The sequence below is a fragment of the Chaetodon auriga genome, chromosome 8 (assembly GCF_051107435.1).
Source record: "Chaetodon auriga isolate fChaAug3 chromosome 8, fChaAug3.hap1, whole genome shotgun sequence".
NCBI lineage: Eukaryota > Metazoa > Chordata > Actinopteri > Chaetodontiformes > Chaetodontidae > Chaetodon > Chaetodon auriga.
Genome location: NC_135081.1, coordinates 16591640 through 16599501, shown reverse-complemented (window position 1 = coordinate 16599501; position 7862 = coordinate 16591640).

The window sequence follows — 7862 nt, the reverse complement described above, 5'->3', positions numbered from 1 at the left end:
TTCGCTCCCCAAAAAGATGCGATTTAATAGGCCAGTCGCACTGCACGTACCAGTAAAGGAGCTCGTGGTTGGTTGTTGCTGACAGCGCTCTGTGACAGACGCACTGTGTTGAATATTGCGTTGCTGTCTCGTGCCGTAATAAGAGATATTTCTTCATAAACGATTTCAACGATTTACAATTGCAATTATGCACATTATAGAACAGCCATACCGCTCCCTTCTAAAATTAATAAATAAAATAAATATATCGAGCTATGTAGCTGCTTTTGGTCTGCTTTTCAGCATTTTTCTATTTACATACAGTGACTCATTTTGAAGTTGCACTAAAAGCGAGGACCATACAAGCAGTGGCCAAAAATCATCTCTGGTCGAGCTACTAAATTACTGTAATGGCATCAGTATTCTCTCAGAAAGAGGATTTTTTTCGGACAGACGATCGCTGACTTACTCCTCTTAAGGAAATTAGCAATACCATGATGACACAAAAAACACGCTACAGGTTTCATTAATTAGCCTCCTGGAAGCCAGGAAATAAGAGATGCTGTACCGTTAATGCCAGCTGGAGAAGTAATGCTCTTAAAGATACAAAGTTGGATACCTGTTGCTCCCTCCGTCCCAAATTTAGTTTGAAAAAAGGGTACACACTCTGTCTGGGTGGTGCCTCTAATTATGATCTTAATTAATACTATATTGTGGACAGTTTGTCAGTATCCCATACACTCAGGATATACGGTGCACAGAGAGTACACATCAAAAGCCCCTCTCCTCTGTCTTTACCTCCTGGCCAAGTGGTCTCAGATGTATTCTTTAGCAGCACTTCAGACCGGTGTTCTTCCAATTTTTCCCTATCATGATAAAACAAAAAAGGGGGTTAAGACAAGATAAGATCGAATAAAATAATCCCACAGCAGGGAAATTAAATACTTACTAATGAATTTATTTATTTTGAACCCCCCGTCCATGTATACTGTACCATCTAACGTGGAACTGAATGACCATTTAGTGGAGTTTAAAATCCTGAGAGCGTTTCATGTCCAGTGACCTAACATCAAAATGTGGTGGAATATGGCCCTCTAGTGACTTACCCTTCAACTACAAGCAGGCTTTGAAAGTGGCTGATGTGCATCAAATTGAACATATGCTTACATGAGACATGAAAAAGTAGTGTTTAATCTTTTGTGAAATTTCGTGTCAATATCTGTATGTGTTACTTGTTATTTTGGCATATTTAACAGGATGAATTTGACAGCATTATTGACTTGTGTCACTCATGCAACCTTTTGTAATCCCTGTAATAAAATTGCTAATCAAGCTGCATCAATTTAAAACAACTTAGAACAAAAAAAAAAAAAACACGTGTTTGTGATTTCAGATGTAGACAAGATAATAAAATCATGCCTGTTTACAAAAAATCTGACGTAAAAAAAGTCATGCATTGAAAATCCTGAAAATAAGGGTGTCTGTCCCTAATAGTTGGAATTGCTCATGGATTTTTACAGACACAACAGCTGATGATGTGAGACAGTCATTTCCTCTGTATGGTGAAAATACCATGGGCAGGACTAGTGGGGATGACATTATGGAAAAGTGCCAGAAGACTTGGACACAAAACTGTCTTTTTATGGTGCATTTAGTGATTCTGTTACAGAAAGTACTCTGTGTTTCAAAAGTTCACAGAGTAGCAATTCAGCACTAGAAGATGTGTTGCTATTAGAGAAGGAAATGTGTATAATCTGCTGTACAGTCAGCTCATATAGTGTAAGCTTAATTTTTGCAGAAATAAAACAAGTCCAATGTTAATATAGCATAATGATAACGTAACTGCTGCAGCAAAACAAAGAGTGACACCTGAACAGACTCTCCTTCTGTTGAAACCAGCCGATGTTTTACTGATAATTATCCAATTTGGTGTTGATTATAAATCTTTATGCCACTTCTCTATACACACATTAGAAATAAGCAAGCAGTAACTTGTCCAGTATGGCTGCTATGTGGCTGCACAGAGATGATTACTCCTTGTTCACACTCTCCACCAAGTAGCATCTGTGCCATTAAGAATTTTGGAACGTTTTGTGAGGGAGGGAGTTAGCAGAGGTCTTGTGAAAGAATGCGGGTTGCTCACCAGGCAACTTTCCAGGGTAGTGTCACGTTTCAAGGCATTGGATACGAAGAGAGAGGAGAGGGAAAAGGTTGTGGCAGCTTTGTTGATGATTTTGGGTGTAGGTTGGTCGCCTTTGCTGGGGGTAATCCTCCTGGATCTGTCTCTAAGCCCCTCGAAGGCCTTAGTAAACCTCAGCAGGAATACTTTCTCATTGGGGAGGCTGAGGTGGAGAGTGGTTCCCACAAATTAAATTAAAAAGAAGAGAAACAGCGGACAAAGGACTAAATGCATAAATGGAGAAAACAGATGCATACTCACATACCTCCACCCCTCTTTAAAACTGCACCCTGACCCTGTGTTTACACCCATCTTGTTTACAGGACCCCTTGTGAGTGTGTGCGTAAGATTAATATGTTCTCTCCTGAAACTCCTGTGGTTTCTGCCAGAGCCTATTGAAGCTTTTGTCAAGTTTCTTTATTCAAATCTTTAGAATGAATTCCTTGCTCCAGGTCCTCCCACCAAAACAGGACAAAGTAGTAACATTAATAGAAATAATAAAAAATTACCAGACCAATAGCAAACTACTAACACATGTACTTGAGGCATTTATGTGCTCTGCAAGAAAAAGTCACATGCTTTCACGCACACATACACAGTCATTAACAGGGTTGAAAGTGATATTTTTATTGAAACCGTAAGAAAAGCAGTCATTAGAGCCACTGACTCTCTTTGCTGTAGCCATACCAAAAATAAGGGCTTCTTGTATAACATAAAGCAACAACGAAGTTAGTTTGGAACATCAAAAAGAGACAATTCTTTATCAGCATGTATATTTCTGTCATAGAAAGCTGCTGGAAGATGTCCTCCCAGCACTTACATAGACATGGACAAAATGAAGTGAGTGTCATTACCCACCCTCACATTTCCTGTGAAGTAACATTGATGATACACTTCTTTTGAACTTTTTTGGGCTGGCTGTTGTACTGCACCAGTTGATAAAGCTGCTATTGCTCAAGCGTACCCCACCACAGCAAATATCAAATTACAATAAAACATGCTGACAATTAGATGTCTACACATTGGTGAAGACTGTAAAGCTCATAACATTCCTAGCTGGCCCTCTCGCAGAGAAATGACATGGTCCTTAGCGACCATGTGCCAGCTGTGGGGTCCTGCACAGGGATGAGACAGCCACAGAGACATGCATGCAGGATCATACCTCAGATTCTCTGATGCTGGGCTGTGCCCCGGTCTGTTCAACCGTCAGGATGAGGGATAGCCAACAGCTGGACAGTCGGGGTCCTTGGATGAAAGTGGTGTCACCCACTGGGTCATTCCCAGCTGCTGTAGGACAGTGGCAAGACAGGAGGAGACAGAATTGCAGCTCACCGTTTCCCACCACAGATCCCGGAGTGCTGATGCAGAGCCAGAGACCACATAATCAGCAGACACGTAAATCCAAGTCCTTGTCATACACTGTCTCCGAAATGTCTAAAGGAAGGGTAATCATAGTAAGGCATAAACAGAAAGAAGTCAAGGCTCACAATATTTCAAAAAGCATTCATCTCTATTGTGAACAAAGCCAAACTGGATGGAGATGTATATACACGCACTCAAACTGTTGAGGTATTTGATGATGTGGGAAAACAGGTGAACAGAGATGAGGGAGGTACTTTGTACTTTTCTTAGAGGGGAGACATTTGTCCTCTGGCCCAAACAGTAAAGTAAGGAGAGGGACTGAAAAATGCTTTGAAGTGACAAATAAAAATGTGAGACAGTGGACAGCTGTAAATTTATGACGATGACAAATCTGCATATAATCTGTGTTAATCATATGGGCCTTGCTCCTGGTTGGGATGAAAGCTTCTCCTCCTTTTACCAAAATACCCACCACTAAGTAGTCATGTAACCAGAAGAGTGGGAAAGTGCTCAATTGGTAGGTTCACAGCTTAATATAATGTCCCTCTCAGTTTAGGGACAGAGTCCGATCACAGACAGTTGCTGTTCTTTTCCTGTTTTTGACAACTGGCACTACAAGCCCAATCTAATAAATATGTAACTCATAGATTATCATTGCTGAACAGCAGCAATTGATTCAATTGTGTCAAAGCCAAACACTGAGTTCCAGCTGATGACAATGAGTCGTATGACCAGTAGGTGGCACTGTTTCCATTTTAATGATCTTTTTGTGCACTTGCGGACTCCACAGGTGCTATTTTTAGGACGTGCGTCACTGCAAACTGTAGTCTGTAGATGCAGCTGTTGAAGCAGTCCTATTTTGCGATTGAATGTTATGCAATAACAAGCAAATAAAAGCCTCTTTACAAGCAAATAGCTACTTGAGTGTCCCATAGACTATATCATAATTCCTGGTGCGTTGACTAATATTATTGTGTGAGGAAGAAGTTAACACTTTGACATAATAAAAAATGGGTTGCATGAAACCAGTTTATTTTCTGAGCTTTATAGAGATTTACACAATGGCATATAGCCAATCACCAGTAAAGGTTATTACCGGAGTAGTCCGTTTCAGCTCTTTTCGCAAGGAGAGATGATTGATGAGACAATGGTGCAGCTGCTGAGGACAGACAGTGGCCAGAGCTGCCCTGTCCATCACAGACATTATCAGGAGACAGTGGCGTTGGGAAAGTGCTCTGTCTGCCTCTACCTTCAGTGCAATTTCATATCGTCGCCTTTCTCGATCAAGTGAGACTATTTATAGCTCAGCCGTCATACTGACCGCATCACGCATGTCCTCCAATGTACGCGGGCCAGCAAACCCTCAACCTTGTCCTCAAGGTAGACAATTAACGTTTCCACTTCGGCCTCCGTCTGCTGAAGTATGTGAGTAAAAGTACTTCGACGTGATATGTATGCAGACTACAGTGCGTTTGTAAACATGTATCTGTTAGTGCTTAAGTTAAGAATGAGTATTAACTCTAATTTCTTCTAATATTGAATTAATTTAAGCACTAGGAGGCTAAATTACTTGTATGAAATGGTAGTTTGACAGCCTAAACACTGAAACCAAAAAGTTAATTAATATTTAACCTATGTTGATAATTATTTAGGAATATTTCTGTTTTTCCACTAGTTAACTATATGTTCTTGAACATTACTCTTGACATAATTGGGTTAGCAAAAAAGCACAACAGTTGCCTCTGTAAGGTCGGCGCATTAATACATGAATTAACGGTTGGGTGTGTGGCCACAGGTGGTCGTTTTGTCAACGTTTCTGTTGTGTGAGTCCGCCAATAAAAGCAGTCTGGAACTGGAAGCTGTGACATTTTCCACTCAACCACTGAAATGGAAAAGGTTTTTTTGTTTAGCAGCTGACAGATCTCACCATTAAAGCTTTCGCAGACTGTTCTGCGTTACGAGATGTAAGGTATTGTAGTGCAGACTGCCATCTATAAATAGATTTGCTTACGGATGTATGATCTCATCAAAAGTGGCTGAAATGTGAAAATCTTGGTAGAAAAAACTCGTCAGTGACAAGGATGCATCATCCTGTCGCAGGCTACACACACTCGATTTGACTAATAATTCATTTATAGAAAAGAGCTATTAAATAAGAAACTGGATCTACAGGATCTAACAAGCTTTTGGGATTGTGAGCAGTTTGATGGACATTTGAACAATCACATGAGTCTAGTAATTATTGTATAGTCATAAATACTTTTAAAAACATCTCATCTCACTACATTATTATAGTATATAGTAGTGGAAGAAGTATTGAGATCAATTACTTGAGCATATACCACACAATACTGTAAATACTTAAAAGTAGAAGTCCTGCATTCAGAATTTTAATCAAGTAAAGGTAAACTACAGAAGTATTAAATAAATAAGAAGTAACATATTCACAATGCAGAATGACTCCTTTCAGTGTTATATTTGGATACTATTAGATCATTAGAGTCAAGTCCGTGTAGGCAGTACCCCGATGTTGTTGTGGGTCAAAGTGGAGCTAATTTTAACTGCATTACACATTGATGGGTAGTTTAATCTATCACAGTGCCCAAGGTGAAGCTAATTTTAACTGCATTACATGTTGTTGAGTAGTTTAATCTGTCACAGCGCATCATATTTTACATACTGAGCATATATTTTGCATTTAACATCTCAAAAAATACATTTCCCTCAGAAATGCATTAAAGAAGAAGTGTAAAGTAGCATAACATGGAAATACAAGTGCCTATATATGTGTGTGTGTATATACATATATACAAACACACACACATATATGTATGCACACACGTGTGTGTGTGTGTGTGTGTGTGTGTGTGTGTGTGTGTATATATATATACTTGCAACATAGATAAGCCTTTAACTGCCCACTGTATGATTTTGTATGTGACAAATACATCTTTGAATCTACAGCTACTTTCTTGTATTTGTATTTGTGTTTACAGATACTGAAGAATCAAAACAGCAAACACAAGCTGATGAAGACATGAACATGCCGAGTAAAAAGTAAGTAAGTATATGTATATATATATACATACATATATATATAACCCAGCAACTAAATGAAAGTTATTTAGAGTCTGGCATCTGATGAAACACAGTGCAGCTGTTGTGATGAGAGAGTTTGGTTTTTGGTTTTCAGTTGTTTTGCAGAACATCCTGTCACTCCAACAAAAACTTTAAGCGGACATTTTATATGTGAAATGACTGTTATATGGTGGCTTTGGTTACCAGTGCTCTTTCCACAAGTGTCATATGGTGACAGCATTTCAATCTCTTCTGAGCAAGGCAGTAAGAAAACACAAGAACTACAGACCCTCCAGTGTGCACACGACATTTTCACTTAGACAGTGACACAAGAAAAACACTGCGCATACTTGACATGAAAGCCTTTCACAGCCACTCCAAATTACCCTTCAGCTGTCTTTCCATTTGAGAATATTTATAATATTTTTACATTAGACTTGTTCTTGGCAGGTTAATGCTCACAGATGTCTGCACTGTTCAGATGGCTTGAGGGGGCAGGTACCATCTGAGCTGTGTCAGGGAGAGAAAGTCATTTTAACAGCACCTTACACTTAGCCTAACACATAATTTCATAGTACCAGTGAATGTGTTAATGAGACAAAATGTTTTCGATAGAGCGAATCTTGGCAGGCATCTGTGAATTATTCACTGGACCTGATAAGTTGGCATGATTGGCTATACAATTGGCAAGCAATATTCGCAGAAGCAGCGTGTTGCATGACATCCCTGCTGTGTAATGCATGTTAACTATAGTGGATTATCGTTATTGCTCTAAAGTTTGCGTCTAGCAGATTTGTACCAGCAAAAATATTCTATAGACTCTGCAGAATAAACACCCAGCTACTAGATCAGATGACATAAGAAGTGAGACTGAGCTTGTTTATGGAAGTGGAGAGAATACAATGCCTTTTTCTTTTTTTTTCGCAACTAAAGTGATGAAAGTGATGAATTGCGCTTTGTCACTGTGGATTTATTTCCTGTGTTTGTGTGCCATCCTTGACTGACCGTGACAGTGTGAAGGCAGCCTTCATGTCACGCAACAGAAATTGCACAGAAAGAATGCTGTGGTGTTTTGTGCCGGGTGACGTAAAGTATGACATGACAAAATGATTGAGCCAAATCTTCTGCCTCAAATAGGCACCAATGACTTCTTAGAAAACCACAATTGTAAGCCTATGTGCAGGCAGTATGTGTGTGCAGGTGTGTACTGTACATGTGTGTCCGTATACAGCTGTGCCAGTCTATCAGTGTGTTAAAACACACA